Below are 23,153 nucleotides of genomic sequence, written 5' to 3'. Positions count from 1 at the left end.
CCTCTATCAAATTGAAACTATGCTTCACCAACTCGTCAGCTATTTCAGCTCCTTCATCACCATGCCACAAAATAAACTGTGAACTTTTTATCTCCAATCAGTCTTCCCTTCTTCTTAGAAAATTCATAGTTCAAAGAAAAACTAAGCAACATTTGCTAAGTTACTGTTTCCTGGTTAATCTTGTCTGTTTTGTAACTTCTTTATCTTAATGGTACATAGTCAACTTGTACACCTTTGTTTCTCACTAAGAATAAAAGAAGGTTCAATGAAGAATATTAATGGCATTAAGATTTTAGATAAAAACATGTGTAGATACTCTCACTCACTGTCAAATCAGTACATTCATAATGTGCCAATGAAGGTTAAGTTCATTACTGAGAACTTGGAAGAAACAGTCCAGAATTCATTAGCAACAGTCATTCATTTAACAGTGGTTTAGAACTCTGAACAAAAGAAAGTACTCAGTGAAAATATCAGGTTGGTGAAGTAAAGGACATTCCTAAGATGTTAAGTATAATGTGATAGTGTACTATCAAGGAACACGAGATCTCATTTAAATGTTGGTTTACTTAAATCAATGTCATTAGCTAGAAAGTCATTGAATTTCTGTCTTTACATCGCTATCTAATGTTATACACATTAATCAGCACACATTTAATAATCAGGTATTAAGTGCTTTATTTGTAAATAAAGTTGTGTGACTAATGGATTAAAATATGGTCAAAAATTTATTTGCTCTTGATTCTGTACTCTCAACCACTGGACTTCAGAAAAGATGTCCCATGGTCCAGTTTGTGTTAATTGCCTTTTCTTTCAAACATCGTTCCCCAGATTTTTTTTTGTTCATTGAAGTCGATGTAATGCTGCAGCTTGGCCACAATTCCATAGCAACGCAGATTTTGCAAAGAACAGCACAGCTTGCAATACACAATGCCAATGACTGAGGCCATTAAAAAATGAAGAAGGCAAAAGGGAAGATGGGGACAGTATCCAGTCTTTCTCTCTCTCTCTTTGCAATACCAAAATAAGTATGAAATAGATTGATAAACTCGGATGCAATTAGCTATACCCTTTCAGTCACATAATTGATCAACACATGAATATGGTTGCCTTCACTGCATTACTTTACTTAAATCCTGAAACAAATCTATCAGTTCAATGAGATAGAAATATAACTGAATGTCATTATTCATGGTCCTACTTTGAAATTTCATATGACTATGCATGAGATCTGCTGCTGGGGAACATTGCCCAAGACATATTTCTGCATTCTTGTTGATGTCTGAAATTATGTGGCAGTATACCTGCGACACGTCTGGTAATGAATTTGCATAGGCTTTCTCTGTCTGCTATTGTGATAGTGAAGTTGGGAGAAATTTTGAACTTGATAGCCATGCATTAGCAGCACTTTCCCCAAGTGGGAGGCTTGAATTGTTTTTCGATTGCCTTGACAGTGTGGAATCCACTGCTCAATGAGCATTTGTGGCTAGCTCTTAGAGTAGGGCAGAAAACCTGAAAGACTGATGGCCAGATAGAGCCAGAATTATGTTGTGGAGTAGAGTGGTGCTGGAAAAGCACAGCAGTTCAGGCAGCATCCGAGGAACAGGAAAATCAACGTTTCGGACAAAAGCCATCATCAGGAATACAGGCAGAGTGCCTGAAGGGTGGAGAGATCTGGAAGGATTTAGAAGGATGTGGGCCAAGTGCTGGCAAATGGGACTAGATTAATTTAAGGTATCTGGTCAGCATGGACGAGTTGGACTGAAGAGTCTGTGTCCATGCTGTACACCTCTATGACTCTATATCCTTTAGCCATTTAAGGAACAGAGTGCCTGATTACAAAAACCTTCAATACAACATCAGACTCATGGTCTACAGAGCAATAGTGTTACCTTTCCTTCATTATCCATTGGTGTTTTGAAGATGTGGGTGTACTGTACCTTTAAGAGAGTTAAGCGCTAGCAGCAACAGCACCAAATGTTCTCAATAAGACACAATGTAAACCTGTGGTCCAGCTACTAGGGTAGTTAGTTGCCTGGAGACAAAAACAGATTTGAATTAGGACAATCAGTTTAAATTATACCCCAAAACAAATACCAAACTCCAATCCTGTTTGGATGTAGCATATTGACAATCTTAAAAGCCAATGACACAATCCAATGCTTTGGGAGTATAAGACCGGGGAAAATTGAACAGTTGAGAGGAGAAGTGCCCAGCTACCAGCATGTAAAAAGACTGCATGAAAAATAGCTCTCGTAAAAGTACCTTTGTCGATCAGTAACCTGTGAAGCAGAAAAGGAAAGAAGACTCAGGAAGATCCAAATAGGAGAACCGAAAGCTGCCTGGTTTTGAGATAAGAAGTTTTGCTTCTGTAATTCTTAATCGGGAGTTTTATCAGGCCAGTATTGTGGAAGGGGAAGGTAAATGATAGGTTAGAGGACGGCGTTGTAAATAATTGTTCGTTAATTATTCTCTGTTTTCCTTTAAGAAATAAAATTGTTAATTTTTACTTGAACTAGTTCTTGGCCTATTGAATTTTCACAGATTACTGCATGGGATAAATCTTTTCTGTGTTTCTGTTTAAATTAAGCAGGAGAGTTTACCCCATGTTGTAACAGTTTGGGGGCTCAGGTCCAGGATTTAAACTGGTTTCGACAGATTTGAATAGATTTGGGGATATGAAAAATCCCAGCGGATTTAAACACTTGCAGGTTAGTGTCCTAGATCTTTAAATAAAACATAGATGAGGGGCTTTGTTTACTTTTGGTCACTTGTGGTTGTTCAAAATTAAAAGTGAGAGAAATGGCTCTTAAAATTGCTAAAGAGGTTCTGGGATTTGAAGATGATTCTCAAATTTGCCAAGAAAGTTTAGAAGGAAAGTAAAAGGCCATATTTTTAGAATTAGCAAGTAAGTTAGATTTGGATTTAATCAAGGACAAAGGTAAAGCTGAAATTGTAAGGGGTTACTCAACAACTTAGGTGTGTCAGAGAAACAGATAAGTACAGTAGATATAGAAAAACTGAAACTACAATTGAGGACAATGGAGTGAGAAGACAAAGAGAGAGGGAGGGAGAAAGGAAAACAGAGGGAAGAGAGAGAAGACAGGAGAGAGAGGAAAGAGAGAAAGAGAAGGTTTTTGGCTGAGCAAAGAGAAAGACAAGAAAAGGAGAGAGAAAGAGAGAAGAGAGAGAGGAAAAAGAAAGAGAGAACAAGTTTTTAGTGGAGCAAAAAGTGAATTTGAACTTGAGAAGTTGCGACTTAGTCAGCAAAGTTAACAGGATAGAGTTTAAAAAAGAAGGTAGTGAGATATATATATTTGTCAAAACTCTGCCACATTTTGATGAGAAAGATGTTGAAGCCTCCTTTATTTCATTAGAAAAATTGGCGAGGCACATGGAGTAGCCTGAGGATTTATGGGTAATGCTCGTTCAGACTAAACTGTCCAATGAGGTGTCAAGAGCTTATGAAGAGGTTAAACAGGCTATTTTATGTGCTTATGAATTGGTACCAGAAGCATATAGACAGTGGTTCAGAAACACAAAGAAGGAACCAGGCCAGACTTGTGTTGAGTTTGAAAGATTTTAACATAGTCATTTTGATCGATGGGTATGTGCTTTGAAAATAGATAAGACATTTGAGGCTCTAAGAGAGATTATTCTGCTGGAGGAGTTTAAAAACTCACTTCCAGAGATGGTAAGAATTCACATGGAGGAACAGAAAGTTATGGAAGTGAGATGGCAGCGGAATTAGCAGATGAATACATGTTGGTGCAGAAGACAAGCTTCCGGCCAGAATTTCATCCTGTGAGGGATAGATGTTGGGACAAGAAGAGATCCCACACTAAATCAAGAGTAGAGAGCAATGGTAAGAATTTACCACAGGATAAAAAAGAAGCCCAAGAGGATGGAAAGGGGGTGAAAGGCCTCAGGTGTTTCCACTGTGGTAAAGTGGGACACATAAGGTCACAGTGCTGGTCGTTGAAGAAAGGCACTGTGGGAAGAGTTGTGGTAAAAGAGGCTAAGCCAGTGGCATTAATGAAGGTAGTAGAGGAGACCCCAAGAAGAGCCAAGCACTGCAGGAGAGTGCACAGCCTGGGCAGGGGCTGGATATGGAGTTAGTAACTGTTCTCTACAAAGAATTCACCTCTGTGGATAAAGTTTACTCAGAAAGAACAGTAGGAGAAAGATAAGAACTTATAATTTTGAGAGATATAGGATCTAACCAGTCATTGATAGTAAAAGATGAATGAATATGCACTCTTTCTGATCTGTTACTCGAGAGTGTGATAATTTGTGGGATTAATGGGCAAAAACATTATCATTCACCTATGTAAGATTAGGTTGGAGTGCCAACTCAAGACTGGGGAAGTTACAGTGGGAGTGATTGACAGAATGTCAGTACCAGGAATCCAGTTTGTTCTTGGGAATGATTTGGCAGGATCCAAGGTGGGAATGACACCCCTTGTTGTGGAGAAGCCCAAGGAAGACCAAGAAGCTGAGGAGTTAAAACACTAATATCCTGGTATTTTCCCAAGCTGTGTGGTAACCAGATCCCACTATCATAAGTCACAACATGAAGCAAAAAGTAAAGAGAAAGATGAAGGAGTTGAGGTTCAGTTAGCAGATACCATGTTTGATGTAATGGTGCAGGAAAAACTTGAAGATGCAGAGGGTCAGACAGAAGTATTTAGCCCTGAAAGGCTAAGAGACTTGCAACAGCAAAACAAGATGCTAAAGGATATGTATGTGAATGCATACTCTGAAAAGGAGGCAAAGAATATTCCAGAGTGTTATTATTTGAAATTAATTAAAGAATAATTGACAGGACCAAAGTCGAAGATCTCACACTTAGATTATGTATCGGAGGTGAGGGAGAGACTAAATCGAGTAACTGAATTAGTTAAGCAACACCTAATGAGGGCACAGTGTAGAATAAAGCAGGTGGCAGATAAAAGCTCTGAGACTCAGACATTTGTCCGAGGGGATAACATGTTAGTACTGTTACCAGTGATAGGAGATCCCTTCAAAGCCAAGTTTAGCGGTCCCTATCAAATTGAGAAAAAGTTGAGTCAAGTGAACTATTTAGTAAAGGTGCCAGATAGAAAAAAAAGGTATCGAGTATGGCATGTGAACATGTTGAAACCATGTTATACAGGAGAGAAAGAGCTGGAGAAACAGGTATTAGTTAGTGCGCTGCAGAGTGGGGAATCAGATCCAAATGATATGGATTTTGAGGTGCCTCAAAAAAGATTTAAAAATGAAGAAGTCCTTGAGAGGGATAGGTTAGTAAGCCATCTGTCTCAGGAGCATAGAACACAGTTGAAAGATTGGTTACTGCAGTATAAGGACATATGTAAGAATCAGATTGGGAGGACAAATGCTATTGTACATGAAGTAGACGTAGGGAATACTGCTCCGATAAAACAACGCCCCTATCGGCTTAAGTCCTTTCAAAGCCAGACAGGTCCAGATGGAGGTGGAAGCCATGCTCAGTGAGGACATCATCAAACCAAGCCAGGAGAAGTGGAGTTCGCTGATCATCATAGTTCCCAAGCCGGATGGGACTCAACGATTCTGCGTTGATTATCAGAAAGTCAACGCCATTACAAAGTCAGACTCATATCCATTTCCTAGATTGGAGGAATGTATTGAGAAAGTCAGGCAGGCCAGTTACATCACCAAGTTGGACTTAATGTATGGTTACAAGCAAGTACCTTTATCAGAGACGACAAAAGACATTTCTGTGTTTGTAACCCTAAATGAGCTATATCAGTTTAAAGTAATGTCCTTTGGAATGAAGAACGCACCCGCCACATTCCAAAGACTCATGAACTGAGTTGTGACTGGGTTAACAAACTGTGCAGTCTGTTTGGATGATATAGTGATCTTTAGTAAATCTGGGAAAGATGTTGTGGGTTGAACGAATGTAATCACATATGCGTTATCGCAGATTTAACTGATAGAGTTTAGATGAGATTTGTCGTTATTTAATGTTTTATATATATATATATATATATAGGTATATAGAAACAAGTTAACGTGAACTTATATTAACGTTATCTATATGTTAGGGTAATATGTTTAAAAAGTAGAGCAAACAAAATGCAGCCATCTTTTCATTATGATGGTTCAGAATTGTTGTGAAGATGTAGTTCCACATCAGGAAGAAGGGCTTATGCCCGAAACGTTGATTCTCCTGCTTCTTGGATGCTGCCTGACCTGCTGTGCTTTTCCAGCAACACATTTTTCAGCTCTGATCTCCAGCATCTGCAGTCCTCACTTTCTCCTAGTTAGTTGCCCAGAGACAAAGACAGATTTGAATTAGGCCAATCAGTTTAAATTATACCTCAAAACAAATACCAAACTCCAATCCAGTTTGGATGTGGTGTATTAACAATCTTAAAAGCCAATGATACAATCCGATGCTTTGGGGTATAAGACCAGGGCAAGTTGAATAGTTGAGATGAGAGCTACCAGCATGTAAAGACTGCATGAAAAATAGCTCTCTTAAAAGTACCATTATTGACCAGTAACCTGTGAAGCAGAATCCCTAAGATGAAGAAAAGAAGACACAGGAAGATCCAAATAGGAGAACCGAAAGCCGCCTGGTTTTGAGATAAGAAGTTTTGTTTTTGTAAATATTAATTGGGAGTTTTATCAGACTAGTATTGTGAAAGGGGAAGGTAAACGATAAGTTAGAGGATGGAGTTGTAAATAATTGTTAGTTAATTATTCTCTGTTTTCCTTTAAGAAATTAAGTTGTTAATTTTTACTTAGTTCTTGGCCTATCGAATTTTCACAGGTTACTGCACGGGATAAATCTTTTCTGTGTTGCTAGTTTTAACTTAAGCAGGAGAGTTTACCCCATGTCATTACAACTGGAGACATGGATAAAGCACTCAGTAAAACGTTGTATTGCAAGATCCTGCATGTCCAATGGCAGGATAGTGCTCCAAGGTCAATGCTGTCTCTCAGGCCAATACTCCAAGCACTCGTTAGCTGCATTGGGGTGCAACACATTATCTGCACAGTTATAGAGTTGTAGAGTTATAGAGCCCTACAGCACAGAGAAAGGCCTTTGGACCAAACTGGTCCATGCTGACCAAAATGTACACCTACGCTAATCCTATTTCCCTTCACTTGGCCCATATCCTTCTCAACCTTTCCTATCCATGTATTTATCCAAATGCCTTTTCAATGTTGTAAATGCACCTGTCTCAACCACATCTGCTGGCAGCTCATTCCATATGCGTACCACCCTCTGTGTAAAAAGGTTGCCCCTCCAGTTCTCTGTTATTCTTTCCCCTCTAACCATAAACTGATGTCTTCTAGTCTGTGATTCCCCAACCCTGGGAAAATGACTGAGTGCATTCACCCTATTCACGGCTCTCATGATCTTATACACTTCTATAAGACTCCCCCCTCAGTCTCCTATGCTCTAAAGAAAAAAGTCCAAGCTTATCCAACCTCTCCCTATAACTCAGTCTGTTGAGTCCTGGCAATATCCTTGTAAATCTCTTCTGCACTCTTTCCAGTTTAATAATATCCTTCCCTATAACAAGGTGGCCAAAACTGAACACAATACTGCAAGTGCAGCCTCACCAGCATCCTGTACAACTGAAACGTAACTTCCCAACTTCTATCCTCAATTCCCTGACTGATGAAGGCCAGTGTGCCAAAACTTTCTTCACTACCCTGTCGACTTGTGGCTCCAATTTCAGAGAACCGTGCACCTGAATTCCAAGATCCCTCTGTTCCACTACACTCCTTAAGGCCTTACCATTCACCATAAAACTCCTTCCTTAATTTGATTTTCCAAAATGCAACACTTATCTTTATTAAACTCGATTTGCCATTTCTCGGCCCACTTCCCCGGTCCTACTGCAATTTCTGATAACTTTCATCAGTCTCCAAAACAATCACAGAAGGGCATTCCCAAGAGGGAAAAAGAAATATTGCAAGGATATCCTCAAAGCCTCCCTAAAAAATGCAATATCCCCACTGACTCATGAGAATTGCAGCCCAAGACTGCTGTAGCTGGAGAAAGAAAGTTCAGAATGTTGCCAACCATCTCCAGCAAGCCCAAGTGGTGTTCAAACATGAACAGTGCAAGAAATATGTGAAAGCCCAGCATCTCACCGACCCATCTCTTCAACATCTCCCACCAAGTAACACACACACAAAACCCTGTGGCAAGGGTAACACAGTAACTAACTCTAACATATCCTACCCAGCTAATCAACTTTTGAGTGTTTAGTTGATTATGGAACCACAGCTCCAGAGTGGGTGGACAACATCCTCAGCTTCAAGGGATAGCATACGAAGAAGTCGGGACAATTTGAGTAGCCAGTGTTCCAGTGCTGACAACAGCAAGTCCCTATTTCTGCCTTGTTCTATCCGCATGTCTTTGCTTGTTTTTAATCATATCTGTACCATAATCTGAATATCCAAAATTTATTTGGATGGAGTTATATAGAATCATCGTCATTAAATCTTATAGTTTCACTGTGTTGAGAAGGTTAATTTGGTTTGGCTTCCTATCCCTGGTCATAGCATTTATTACAACACAGTTGATGGCAACATAATGGTGACTCATAACTGAGTTAATGTTCTGAAGGCATGAGTTCATAACCCAGCCATAGCATATGGTGACATTTGAATTCAATAAAATAACTTGGAACTGGAAGTTAGTTTCATCATAGCCATTGTCAATTTTTGTCAAAAAGAAACCATTTGGTTTAGTAAAGCCCTTTAGAGAATGAAATCTGCCATCTTTACCTGGTCTGGCTTACATTTGACTCTCGACCACAGCAATGTGGTTGACTCTGAACTGCCCTCTGATGCAGCTGGCTGGGCAGTTGGTTTGTGAATGCAAAATGATTCCCATACTGTCTGAGCTCACCATGAAGGCCCTGTTCTCTTGATGTAGCCCCTTGCCTGAGGTGTGGTCACCACAGTTGTTCCTCTCTAGTGTGTGTGAGAGAGAGAGAGAGAGAGAGAGAGCGAGAGAGCGAGAGAGCGGAGTGCTATGGTCATTCAGGACGTTGGAGACACTGTAATTCAAACAGATCCTACCCAGCTAATCAACATTTGGACAACTGGGAATAGGTAACAAATGTTGTCCTTACCAGCGATGGACATCCTATTAAAGAATAAAAGGCTTTCCTGTAGCTCACCAGAGCCCACATTCCAAAAGTAATCAGTTGTGGAGTGGTTTCAGATATCTTAAATTGAAAGATGCTGCAAAAATGGAGATTTTTTCTATCTAATCCTGATGATTTCTTAATATCTGCACCAAATCAAAACTATAGTCCTAATGTCCCTCAGTGTAGAAGTCATTCTCATGGTCTTCGATTATTTTGAGATTTTTGGGGCAATTCCTCATAAAATCTCTACAGTGTGGAAGCAGGGCATTTGGTCCATCAAATCCATACTAACCCTCCAAAAAGCATCCCACTCAGGTCCACCACATCCCTGTAACCCAGCATTTCCCATGGCCAATTCACCTAACCTGCGCATCTTTGGACTTTGGACATCTTGGGAGGAAACCAGAGCACCCGGAGGAAACCCATGTAGACACGGGGTGAACATACAAGCTCCACACAGACAGTCACCTGAGGCTGGAATCAAACCCGGGTCCCTGGTGCTGTGAGGCAGCAGTTCTAACCACTGAGCATCTGTGCCATCCAGATTGGTAATTAATTATTTCAAATCAACTCACAAGGCTACAGGGATAGAATGAGGTATCTGACTGATTGAATTCCCCTACCTAGAACTTGCAGATATTTAAGGGAGACAATGGCTCCTTCTGTGCAATAAATGACTCTATTAACGTCCTTCTCCAATGATGTCACCTCTCATTCTTCTAAACTCCAGTGAGTGGAGTTTAAACTTTGCTCATAAGACATGGGCAGCATGGCAGTTCAGTTAGCACTGCTGCCTCCCAGCGCCAGGAACCCAGGTTCGATTCCGACCTTGGGCGACTGTCTTGTGGAGTTTACACATTCTCCCCGTGTCTGCATGGGTTTCCTTCAGGTGCTCCGGTTTCCTTCCACAGTCCAAAGATGTGCAGGTTAGGTGAATTGGCCATGCTAAATTGTCCAAACTGTTCAGAGATGTGTAGGTTAGATGCATTTGTCAGGGGAAATGTAAAATAATAGAGTGGGAGAATGGGTCTGTGTGGGATACTCTTTGGAGGGTCGATGTGGACTTGTTGGGCCAAATAACCTGTTTCCACACTGTAGGGATTCTATGAATCCCTCTATACCAGGGACCATCCCAATGATTATTCTCTGAACTGCTTCTATTGAAATAATATAATTCCTTAAATAAAGGGATTGCAATTGCTCAGAGGGCTCCAGATGTGGTCGCATCTGCACCGTGTACACTTGCAGTAAGATTTCCCATTCTTATACTCCAACCCACTTGAAATAAAGAACGACGTTCCATTCGCCTTCCTGAATACCTGCTGTCCCATGAGCCAACTTTCTGTATATTGTAATAAGTATCCCCAAGTCCCTTTGTGTTGCAGCAGTCTGCAAATTTTCTTCATTTAAATCAAACTGTGTTCTTTTGCACTTCTTTCTAAAATGAACAACTTTGCATTTTCCCAGCATTTTACTTAACCTAACAATATCTCTCTGTAACCTGTATCCCTTTCAACCTATTCTGGCGACAGTGGGGAAAAGTGCAGATAAACCTTTACAAAGGAAGTCTTCAAAACTTTCCTGAAATAAACCCAGAGAATCTCTTACCAGTGACCACCCAAACTGGAGAAGAATCGTCTGTGCAGGTGCCAACAATCTCCAAAAGACTTGGGTGGAGGCCAAGCACAAACAGCAGAAGGTGCATGTGAAAACCACAGCATCCCACCCCACGTGCGGCAGGGGATGTACATCTAACGTTGGATTATTTCAGCACTTCATGATCCACAACTCTAAAATGGGAGAAAGGCATCCTTGGCCGCCAGGACAATCACAGACAAAGGAGAGTCCGTACAGTGCAGAACTAGGTCATTCAGCCCATTGAGTCTGCATCAACTTTCCAAAGAGCATCCCACCCTACCTTGTAAGTATCATGGCTAACTCACATAGCCTCGACACTACACAGCAATTCACCCGACTTGCACATCTTTGGACTGCAGGAGGAAACTAGAACATCCAGAGGAAACCCACACAGACACAGGGAGAGTGTGCAAAAGCCACACAGAGAGTCACCCTAGGCAGGAATTAAGCCCAGGTTCCCGAATTGTGAGGCTGCAGTGTTAACCACTGAGCCACTATGCTTCCCATCTGGTACCAACTACTATAATAATCTGGACTGGAAACACCTCAGACAGTGAGAAGGATTTGCTGCAGTGAATGAACAGGGCCTGTTACTTCTAGCTGTCCCAGAACATATCAACTGTAAATCTTGTATGATTGGGATTACAAAGTTAAAAATTTACACAACACCAGGTTATAGTCCAAAGGGTTTATTTGGAAGCACTAGCTTTCAGAGCACTGCTCTTTCATCGGGTGATTGTGGAGCCTGATGGAGAAGCAGCAATCCGAAAGCTAGTGCTTCCAAATAAACCTGTTGGACTATAACCTGGCGTTGTGTGATTTTTTTACCTTTGTATACCTCAGTCAATACCAGCACCTCAAAATCATTGTATGATTGGCACTTCTGACTGGAAATTTCGCGATCTTCTCAATTACCTGCTGAGGACACTTGTCTTCCAAATTGGATTTCCCAATGTTTTGTCAGATACAGTGTGCTGGAAGTTATGATTGATAATTTTCTTTGATATAAGATTCAGCCATGTGACATTGTATTCTGCTTTACTTTAAAATGCTAATAAAGAAAAGGGAACAGGAAATGTGAATGCGTGTTTTGTCACATTCTGCTGACAGTGTTGTTCTTTGAATAGATTCCATTCTAATTGGCACTTATGACACATTGAGCATTGTGAGGAGATTAATTTGCACCTCTGCTTAATTTTGCTTCTTTCACTGTCAGACTTTGTGCCCCATATATTGGTGTGAAATTCAAACATGTTTGATCATGGAAATAACTAGCAACGATGAAAGTGTATGCAAATGTGAACATTTGCAAATGCAAATAGATCTGCCAAGAAAAGTCATTTGAAGTGAAAAATTAAAATGATGTATTTCTTGATTTCTTTTTGTTAATTGAGGACACAACCTCAATGGTCAAACTGTTGACAGATGTCACCCAGCTCGCTGTCTGTGTTTTACCAGGAAGCTACTGTTAATACAATTAGCTTTTTTTCTCATTAAGTTCAAGGGTGTGCTCTCTGCTAGCTCAGCCTACCAATAGTGTGAAAACATTAGTCACAGCTAAGAATTTTTAGGTAAGTGATGTTCCTCTAAATTCATATTACTGGTGTCTTGTGTCACCATTCCTGTTTATATATTAGGTATAGGCTTTTTAAAAATAATAATTTTTCCACTTTTGAAGCAGAACAGCGGGGCAATAGTGTTGTGATAACATCACTTGACTATTCAGAAGCCAACACTAAGTCTCTGGGGACTTGGGTTCAAACCTTACCCAAATCTTATGACATCTGGTGAAAATTAAGTGCAATTCATTATAAACTCTGGAGTTCATTCATAGTGCCCCTACCTCTAAGCTAGGAGGCCTGAGTTCAAGTCCCACCTTCTCCAGAGGTGTTTGATAATATCTCTGAACAGGCTGATTAGAAAATACACATTACCCATTAGGATATACGTTTGTGGTACAGTGACAGTGTCCCTACCTCTATGCCCAGGAGACCCATGTTCTACCCTACAGAGGTATACAATACACCGTGGGCGGCACAGTGGCACAGTGGTTAGCACTGCTGCCTCACAGCGCCAGAGACCCGGGTTCAATTCCCGCCTCAGGTGACTGACTGTGTGGAGTTTGCACGTTCTCCCCGTGTCTGCGTGGGTTTCCTCCGGGTGCTCCGCTTTCCTCCCACAGTCACAAAGATGTGCAGGTCAGGTGAATTGGCCATGCTAAATTGTCCGTAGTGTTAGGTGAAGGGGTAAGTGTAGGGGTATGGGTGGGTTGCGCTTCGGCGGATCGGTGTGGACTTGTTGGGCCGAAGGGCCTGTTTCCACACTGTAAGTAATCTAATCTAATCCAACCAGTTTGATTACAGAAAATATCTATGAAATCAGGAATTGAAAAGCTTAAGTCCATACCATGAATTGTTGGAAAACTGGGAGAGCAATCTCACAGATAGATGTGTCAATAATAGACAACAATACTAGATGTACTTCAGCAACACAAGTCTCCTTCATTAGCTCCTTTCAGCCCCATGACCACTATCACCTGGAAGTCAAGTGCAACTGAAGTGTAGCAGCTCTATCGCTTGCAAGATCCCTTCCAAGTCCTGTACCATCCTGACGAGAATCTTTGTTGCCATTTCTTCACTGTCACTGAATCAAAGTCCTGGATCTTCAGCCAGCAATGTGCATGTTCCCTAAAGCACATGGGCAACACAATTCAAGAAAGTAAATCACAACCATCTACTCAAGGGTTACAAATTCTGTTTTTGCTAGAGACACTGTCATCCCACAATAAATGCATAGCTGACCTTAGCCCAGACAGTGCTTTAAGTAGGTGAGGGACAGATGGCAATCGAAACGCATCGGTTCTTTAGGGATTGATGTTGATACAAATTCCTAGCAAGGTAGAGAGTTGGGAGAGCATCCTGCCCAGCCTGGCACCATATAAGGGTTTCAATATTAAAATCACAAGAACTCACTGCACTGGCAGGAGTTATTGAAAAATTGACCTTACCTCCATCGTAATGTCAGAAGTGGGGATTTGGGATGTTCACAAGTGACTGCACAATGTTCAGCACCATTTATGCATCATCAGATACTGAAGCAGTCCATATTAAAATGCACTAGACACAGAAAAGATCCAGACTTGGGTTGACAAATGGCAAGTGACATTTCCACCACATAAATGCCAGGTTACGACTATCTGCAATAAAAGATAATCTAACAACCACCCCTTGACATTCAATAGTGTTAGCATCACAATATCATTCACAATCAGCATCCTGTGGTGTGACCATTGACCATAAACTCAGTTGGATTCACCACATAAATACAGTGGTAACAAGAGCAGGTCAGAGACCAGGAATACCACAGCCAATACTCTATCTTCTGACTCCTCAAAGCAGATCTTCTACAAGGCACCATCTACAAGGCACCCCATCTACAAGGCACAAGTCGGAAGTGTGATGGAATACTGCCCACTAGACTGGACAAGTGCAGCTTCAACAATATTCAAGAAACTTGACACCATCCAGGACAAAGCAGCCCACTTGATTGGCACCACATCCACAAACATTCATTTCCTTCACCACCAACACTCAGTGGCAGCAGTGTATATCATCTACAAGATGCACTGTAGAAATTCACCAGAGTTTCTTTGAAGCAAACTCATGACCATTCATAAAGGCAAGGGCAGCAGATATTAGATTAGATTAGATTACTTACAGTGTGGAAACAGGCCCTTCGGCCCAACAAGTCCACACCGACCCGCCGAAGCGTAACCCACCCATACCCTACATTTACCCCTTCACCTAACACTACGGGCAATTTAGCATGGCCAATTCACCTGACTTGCACATCTTTGTGACTGTGGGAGGAAACCGGAGCCCCCGGAGGAAACCCACGCAGACACGGGGAGAACGTGCAAACTCCACACAGTCAGTCGCCTGAGTCGGGAATTGAACCCGGGTCTCTGGCGCTGCGAGGCAGCAGTGCTAACCACTGTGCCACCGTGCCGCCCACTATATCAGAACACCACCACTTATAAATTTCCCTCCAAGCCATTCTCCATCCTGACTTGAAAATATATCGCCAGTCCTTCACTGTCTCTTGTTCAAAAAGCTGGAATCCTCCCCCTAATGGTATTGTGGATCAACCCACTGCACACGGTCTGCTGTGGTTCAAGAAAGCAGCTCACCCACCACCTTCTCAAGGGCAACTGGGGACAGACAATAACTGCTGGTGCAGTCCGTGATGCCCATGTGCCCTGAGTGATTAAAATGAAAAGAATTCTGTGAGAAGAAGGATCAGCTGTAGTTGGCAATTATTTGTGGAAGCGAGCATTATGGAGCTTAACACCTATTTGTAACAGTTATCAAGAAAGCCCAAAAAACAAGTTCTGTCTTCCTTTTTCTTGTGGCACAGTGATAGTGCTCCTGTCTCTTAGCCAGGAGGTCCATGTTCAAATCCCACAAGAGCCAGAGGTGCGCCATAACATCTCTGAAATGATTGATTAAAAATCAACTCGAAAACAACCCCCATCAATTTAGAAGAGGAGCCAAGATCTGTTCTGATTGGATACAGCGTGTTTCACTGATGACTTGGTATTCTTTGTACCACTTTATCAAATATAGGTGCAGCACACACTATTTTTTTACCTCTCTTTAATCATGTGTTTGGAATGCTTTCCTTTAATGGTCAGAGCATTGAGTTGGGAGGTCATGTTGTGCCTGGACAGGACATTGGTTAAGCCACTTTTGGAATGTTGCCTGCGATTCTGGTCTCCTTTCTATCAGAAGGATGTTGTGAATCTTGGAACAGTTCAGAAAAGGGTTACAAGGATGTTGCCATGGTTGGAGGGTTTCAGCTATACGGAGAGGCTGAATAGGCTGGGGCTGTGTTCCCTGGAGCGTCGGAGACTGAGGGGTGACTTTATAGAGGTTTATAAAATCATGAGAGGCATGGATAGGAGAAATAGACAACATCTTTTCTCTCAGGTGGGGGAGTCCAGAACTAGAGAGCATAGGTTTAGGGTGAGAGGGAAAAGATATAAAAGGGACCTAAGGGGCAACTTTTTCACAGATGGTGATGCGTGTATGGAATGAGCTGCCAGAGGAAGTGGTGGAGGTTGGTACAATTGCAACATTTAAAAGGTAACTAGATGAATACATAAATAGAAAGGGTTTAGTGGGATATGGGATAAGTGCTGACAAAAGGAACTAGATTAGGTTGGGATATCTGGACGACATGGACGAGTTGGACTGAAGGGTCTGTTTCCATGCTGTACATATCTATGACGCTATTGTGGCAACAAGATGAATATATGTGACAAAAGCCTTTCTTTTCATTAGGAAAGAAAGATCAGAATGATATATATTTGTCGGAGCTGCGTCACTGACATTGTTGATTTGTTTGGTGTATTTATCAAGGACACCCTGGAGCAAGTTTGACTGCAAATAGTCCTGAGGAGATGATGAGATACTAATATGTCCCAGTAGCTTAGACTTTATTACTTAAAGTCAATCTTGCCCACTGCTAAATACCCTTATCCACAAAGTCTAAGGATGAAATCTTCCAAGCTCTTCTTCCATGGAAGTTGGTATTGGATGTACATCAGTCTCACCGCATCCTCATGGTGTATCAAGGAATCACCTAGCGTAGAGTTCACCACTTGAATAATGCAATACTTCAATATTTTCATTGCAGTGCTGTTGCCAGGCTACTTTGCATGCAAGGACAGGTCCCCTCCCTTGCATTGGAACGGGGCTTGGGGTGGTGGCGGGCAATTCAGCATCTCAGGATGGGAGATAATAGTGCATTGAAGGATATGGGCAATGCAGGATGAGAGGGCTCATCAGTGGATCGCACCAACCTGACTTCGACTTGGCGGACAGCGCATTACAATAGTTGGCATCAGTAAGCTGTAAGCCTGCGATTCAGAAGGTAATGTGAGAAAATGAAGACTGAAATGACAATTGCATGGGAACATGGAAACTAATGGGCTGCAAGGAAGAACGGTAACAAGGGGGTGGATAAAGATAAACTATACCCAGTAGTGGGAGATTCTTGAACTCAGGGGCACAGAGATTGAAAGATGTTAGAAGTTTCTTTCACACACAAAGGGTGGGAGAGGTTTAGAATTCTCTTCCGCAAATGGTAGTGAATGCTAGATCAGCTGTCAGTTTAAATTCTGAGCAGGACAAAATTTTGCAAAGCAAAGATATTAAGGGATAAGGGTCAAAGGCAGGTTAAGCCACAGATCATCTGTAATTGCAACCAATGGCAGAACAGGCTCGAGGGGCTGAATGGCCTGTTCCTATGTTTGTGTGGTCATCTCATTACCACACTGAGCCTGTAACATACTCTGCAAAGCACAACTGTTCTTGTCTGAAAATTAAAAATGACCGTCATAGCAGCAGAATGGCCAGAGTAAGGCTTTATTTTCTGTCTGAGGACTCCAGTTCTATTTGTAAGTGTTATGAGGCCCGCTAAGGGGCAGTTGCATTAATCAGTCACTTACACAGTACAGCTTTCAAATATCTGTGACCACAGAATACTGTGAGCAATGTTATAGAATACGAATTCTAGTCACAAGCAATCTTGACCATGTCATTGGTTATTACAAATTGATCATAGTCATTGCTGTGAAGCAGAAGTAATTACAAGTGATCTTAAAGGTGACACCTGTGAGCCCAATTCACACAGACAATCCCAGGTCTCAAAGGCTGCACAAGGACATTAAGCTGATTTCCTCTCACCTTGAACTCTAATTACCCTGTATCTGACAAAATGCTCTTATGTGCAATGCTGCCCGTTTTAACTGACACAAGGTTTCAGTAATCTTACTGCATTTATAATCTCCTATTGTATACAAGTCTTGTGCTGCCTGCATTGCTCCAAGGCCCACTATGTCCATGGTCCGTGTAGATATATTCGATTGCCCTCCCTGTTGGATTTCTCTTGTCCCCCTGTGTCAAGGATGACACTAAGCTGTCCCTTGATTGTGATGTCACTGCTCAGTGCTCACATCACTAATGACCTGTCCTGTTCCTGATATCATAGAATCAGAGAGTTGTTAATGTACAGATGGAAGCCATTCAGCCCATCATGCCTACACTAGCTGGTAAATGAGCATCATTATCTAGTGCTAATCTCTTGCCTTTTCCTCCACACCCTTGCACATTATTTTTATCCAACGTCCTCTTGAACGTCTCAATTGAACCTGCCTCAACCTCAGGTAGTGCATTCCAGATCCTAACTACTCACTGAGTCAAAATATTCATCCCCACATCACTCTTGCTTCTTTTGCAAATGACTTGAAATCAGTGTCCTCACCTTGTTCCTCTTACAGGTGGGAACAATATCTCCCTATTCAGCTTACTCATAATTTAAAAAATCTCCATCAAATCTTCTCTCAGCCTTCTTCTCTCCAAAGAGAACAGTCCCAACCTCTCCAATCTATCCTCATAATTGAAATTCCTCATTCCTGGAACCATTTTTGGAACCATTCTTGTAAACCCTTCCTGCTCTCTTTCCAATGTGTTCACATTGTGTTCTACAATGTGGCTCCCTGAATTATATATACTTCAGCTCCAACAAGTGACTTATACAAGTTCAACATCACCTTTTATTCTATGCTCCTATTCATAAAGCCAAGGATAGTGCAGACTTTACTTACAGCTCTCCCTAGCAGTCCTGTCACTTTCAATGTCTGGTGCACATATACAGCCAGGTCCCTATGCTTCTGCAACCAGCTTAGAATTGTACCCCCTATTTTATATTGTCTTTCAACATTCTTCCAACCAAAATATATCACCTCACATTTCTCTCCAATGAACCTCACCTGCTAGGTATCTGCCTGCTCCATAAGCCATCTTTGATCATCACTATCACATCCTTGAAGTCTGCATCAGGTTTCTGGAAGCTGCCATGATGCCTATATCACTGATAACTCTCATGTTCTTTTTTCATTTTAAGGACTAGGTGCTCTATAAGGATGGTTTCTGGGAAATCGATGTTACTGTTTGTAACTATGGCTGATGATTCCATTGTGCCTTACCCTGATTAAGTCTGAATGTAATTACAATTCAGGCTGTTTGTTGACCAAGGCCATTATGGAGCAAACAATAAGCCTCCTGTCGAAGAGGTTATGATGCTTGTATCAGTATTGTAATACAGTCCAGACAGAATGTGCCACATAATCCTTGTATGTTGTGCTCAGTACAACCAAAGTGGGCAAAGAGGAGATTTGATTGACTCTAAAGATATTGGAGAGAAGCAACAGTCTTCCAAGGAGGAGGTTAAGGACAATGGTCATGAGGAGCATCACCTTCAGGATGATTGAGAGGTCTAGCCTTGGGCATAACAAGCCAGACAGGACTTAATTGACTCCTAGCTCCAACAGATATAAGCTTGGAGATTGTCATTCATTGTTGTAGATTGTTGATATTTGAAAATCTTATAATCCCAGTTGATGCTGTTACTGGACAAGTCAGATTACAGACTGATATCTGGCTTGATAGTCCATATTTTGTATTCCTTTTTTATTTAACCAGGTGGTCTTTCACTGAAATGTAAGCAAGTAAAGCTGCATACTTAGTTTTAACAAATAAAACAGAAACTTATTGCACAAAAGAAATGAAGACAAAAACTACCAAACCAAACTGAATACCTGCAGCAAAATTTGAAAGCACATGGCAAAATATAATCCGATATATTTCATACATCATCACTTTACAGTACTCAAATATCAGTCAGTGTGTGTAAGAGAGAGGGGCATTTATAGGTTTGTCCTAACTGTTTCTTTAAATTCCTGGTCTTGAAAGATTGATAGTCCTTTCCTTGCTTATTTGTACAACTCAACTTAGACTTTCTTACCTTCAAGTACCTCGTCAGAGTTCTAACCAAACACCTCTGCTCTGGAATTGTCAAACTAAAACACTTACACTGAGGTAACCCATTTCTTAACTATTCTGAATGAATTCCTTTCTCCAGGAGAAACTAATTTTAGATTTGACCTCAGCCATGCCTTCTTTGAACTGCTAACAAAATCTTTCCAATCTCTGAGATATCCTGAACAAAGAAAAAAAGATTCTCCCAAAATATAAATAAGCAAATTCTTGTAAAACTTACACAACACAAAAAAGTTCCATATCACTCCAAGAGAGCTCCAGTCCTCTGCTCTTTGACACATTCTGGCTTAAAATTATGGCTCCAGGAAAAGTGACAATTTACGTATTAAAAACCAAATACACCTAAAACAAATCCAAATGCCACTAGTTCAAAATACAAACTCTAAAGTAGCTGATTTAAATAGAACAATAAAGTATATCTATTCCATCACAATAGGCAAGCAAACTTTGTTTATTCCCAGAAGTAAATGCATATCTTGTTTATTTTTTCTTCATTTTCATATTCTTCATTAAATTTAAAATTGTTAACTGCTTGAAGACTTTCCAACATGTGATGCCCCATTTTAAACAATTACAAGAAGTAATGCTACATTGGGTGTTAAGGAAACAATAGCATTCCTTCAGACAGGATTCTAAAACAGTCTTCTGCTAGGGATTGGTAGCTTGTGTAATTTGATCGTTTTGGCAGCAGTTGCAATGGCATTTGATCAGACAAATGATGATGCAATAAGCCAATACCTTTATGATTGTGAGATTCAATTTTCAATGAAGAGTCACCTATGCCACTTATGTGTCTCAGAAGTTTTTCTTTAGTGCTTCCTTCTCTCTACATGTACTGTAAAGGGTTGTCCCCAGCTGGCAGTGAATGACCTGAGTTGAAAAGTATGGCGTTGGAAAATCACAGCAGATGAGGCAGCATCCGAGGAGCAGGAGAGTTGGCGTTTCAGACATAAGCCTTCATCAGAAACATGGAAGGGAAAGGGGATTGAGAAATAAACAGAAGGCTGGGGGTGTAACTGATGAGAAAGTAGCTGGGAAGGCAATAGCTAGATGCAGGTGTGGGGTGATGGTGACAGGTCGGTGGGGAGGATGGAGCGGATAGGTGAGAAGGAAGTTGAACAGGTGGTACAGGTCAAGAAAGCGGTGTGGAGTTAGAGGGTTGGATCTGGGATAAGGTGGGAGGAGGGGAGATTAGGATGTTGATGCCGTGTGGTTGAGGAGTCCCAAGGCGGAAGATGAGGCGTTCTTCCCCCGGTTGTCGGGTGGCTTAGATTTAGTGGTGGAGGAGGCCCAGGACCTGTATGTCCTTGAGGGAGTGGGAGGGATCTGGTGCACAACTGGATTTTAAATGTGGCATTGACAACTTGAATCCTAGATGCGCCCAGCAGCAGTGAATACTTCACCACTGCTGAGTGCACCAATATCCAAGTATGGCATCATAGAATTGTACACAATATTCCAAAAGTGACCCAACTAATGTCCTGTACCAATGCAACATGACCTCCCAACTCCTGCACTTAATACTCTGACCAATAAAGGAAAGCATACCAAGCGCCTTCTTCAATATCCTATCTACCTCCGACTCCACTTTCAAGGAGCTATGAACCTGCACTCTAAGGTCTCTTTGTTCAGCAACACTCCCTAGGACCTTACCATTAGGTGTATAAGTCCTGCTAAGATCTGCTTTTCCAAAATGCAACACCTCGCATTTATATAAATTAAAGTTCATCTGCCTCTCCTCAGCACAGTGGCCCATCTCATAAGATCCCATTGTAATCTGAGATAATCTTCTTCACTGTCCACTGCACCTCGAATTTTGGTATCATCTGCAAACTTAATAACTATATCTCTGAGTTCGCATCTAATAAATGATGAAAAGTAGTGGGCCCAGCACCGATCCTTGTGACACTTCACTGGACACAGGCCTCCAGTCTGAAAAGCAACCCTCAACCACCACTCTCTGTCTTCTACCTTCTAGCCAGTTCTGTATCCAAATGGCTAATTCTCCCTCAGAAGGATGTTGTAAAACTTGAAAGGATTCAGAAAAGATTTACAAGGATGTTGTCAGGCTTGGAGGATTTGAACTATAGGGAGAGATTGAACAGGCTGGTGCTGTTTTCCCTGGAGCATCAAAGGCTGAGGGGTGACCTTATAAAGGTTTATAAAATCAAAAAGGGCATGGATAAGGTAAATAGACAAGGTCTTTTTCCTGGGGTGGGGGAGTCCAGAACTAGAGGGCATAGGTTGAGGGTGAGAGGGGCAAGATATAAAAGAGACCTAAGAGGCAACCTTTTCACGAGAGGGTGGTTCATGTATGGAATGAGCTGCCAGAAGATGTGGTGGAGGCAATTACAATCGCCATATTACCAAAAGGATGTGGTTGCTTTGGAGAAGGTGCAGAGAAGGTTTACGAGGATGTTGCCTGGTATGAAAGATGATAGCTATGAAGAGAGGTTGAGTAGGTTAGGTTTGTTTTCATTAGGAAAAAGGAGATTGAGGGGGGACCTGATGAGGTTCACAAAATCATGAAGGATATAGACAGGGTAGATCGAGATAAGCTTTTTCCCAGGGTGAAGGATTCGATAACGAGAAGTCACACTTTCAAGGTAAGAGGTGAAAAGTTTAAGGGGGATACAGAGGGCAAGTACTTTACACAGAGGGTGGTGGGTGTCTGGAACACATTGCCAGCAGAGGTGGTAGAGGCAGGCACAGTAGATTCATTTAAAATGCGTCTGGACAGATGCATGAGGAGGTGGGGAGCAGAGGGATACAGTTGCTTAGGAATTGGGCGACAGGTTTAGACAGTACATTTGGATCGGCTCAGGCTTGGGCCAGTTCCTGGGCTGTAAATTTTTTTTAAGTTCTTTGTTTCTTTGTGATGAGTATATCATGCGGTGAGCTGTACAGAATTACACTGCAAAAGTTCACCTGAACTTACTGAGGGAGACTCCATGAGACTCACTGAAATTGACACATAGCCAATTTTTGGTGAAGGTTTGTCTGAATGTTCCTTTTTACAAGACAGAAGTTATCCTTTTATTACAGTTATTTTAGAAACTACAAGCCCCCCTATTGAATACTATTTGACCTGTTGTGATATTCATATCATTATTTTTTAACACAATTAATTATAAATCTCAGTTGGAAAATATTTTTGCATTTATTTTCCTTCTAACATCTGTAGTACATTCCAACCTTGCCCACATGATCTAGTTTAACAATTCAATAAAATACCAAGTGATCTTGGCATTTCAGAGTTAGAGTGTGTAAAATTAAAGTACTTAACCAAGAAAGTAGGATGATATGAAAAGTTACCATGGCTTGGCTGTGTCCTGTAATATCACCAGGAATGGTGACTCTTCCTCCATTATGTCATTGTGCACTAATTGAAACGACTGAGAATCTCGACAGACACTTGTGAATTATTCAGAAGCTTTATTCATAATCCAAAAAGAGGAACAAGAGT

The 23,153-nt window shown here is 41.4% G+C and overlaps 1 long non-coding RNA gene across 1 annotated transcript in view; it reads right to left on the bottom strand.

The window, feature by feature from the left end:
* The window catches only part of LOC148146851 (uncharacterized), a 47,032-nt gene that overhangs the window by 3,978 nt on the left and 19,901 nt on the right, over window positions 1-23,153 (bottom strand). Inside the window, exon 2 of the long non-coding RNA XR_015760011.1 lies at window positions 1,941-2,035. This is a non-coding gene — a long non-coding RNA (uncharacterized LOC148146851). The remainder of the gene's footprint in view (window positions 1-1,940; window positions 2,036-23,153) is intronic.

This window comes from Chiloscyllium plagiosum, unplaced genomic scaffold, assembly GCF_037043375.1.
Source record: "Chiloscyllium plagiosum isolate Xiang-an unplaced genomic scaffold, Cpla_swu_hap1 HiC_scaffold_18, whole genome shotgun sequence".
Taxonomy (NCBI): Eukaryota; Metazoa; Chordata; class Chondrichthyes; order Orectolobiformes; family Hemiscylliidae; genus Chiloscyllium; species Chiloscyllium plagiosum.
Note: the sequence above shows the minus strand (reverse complement) of the source record. Positions and strands in the feature narration are given on the sequence as shown.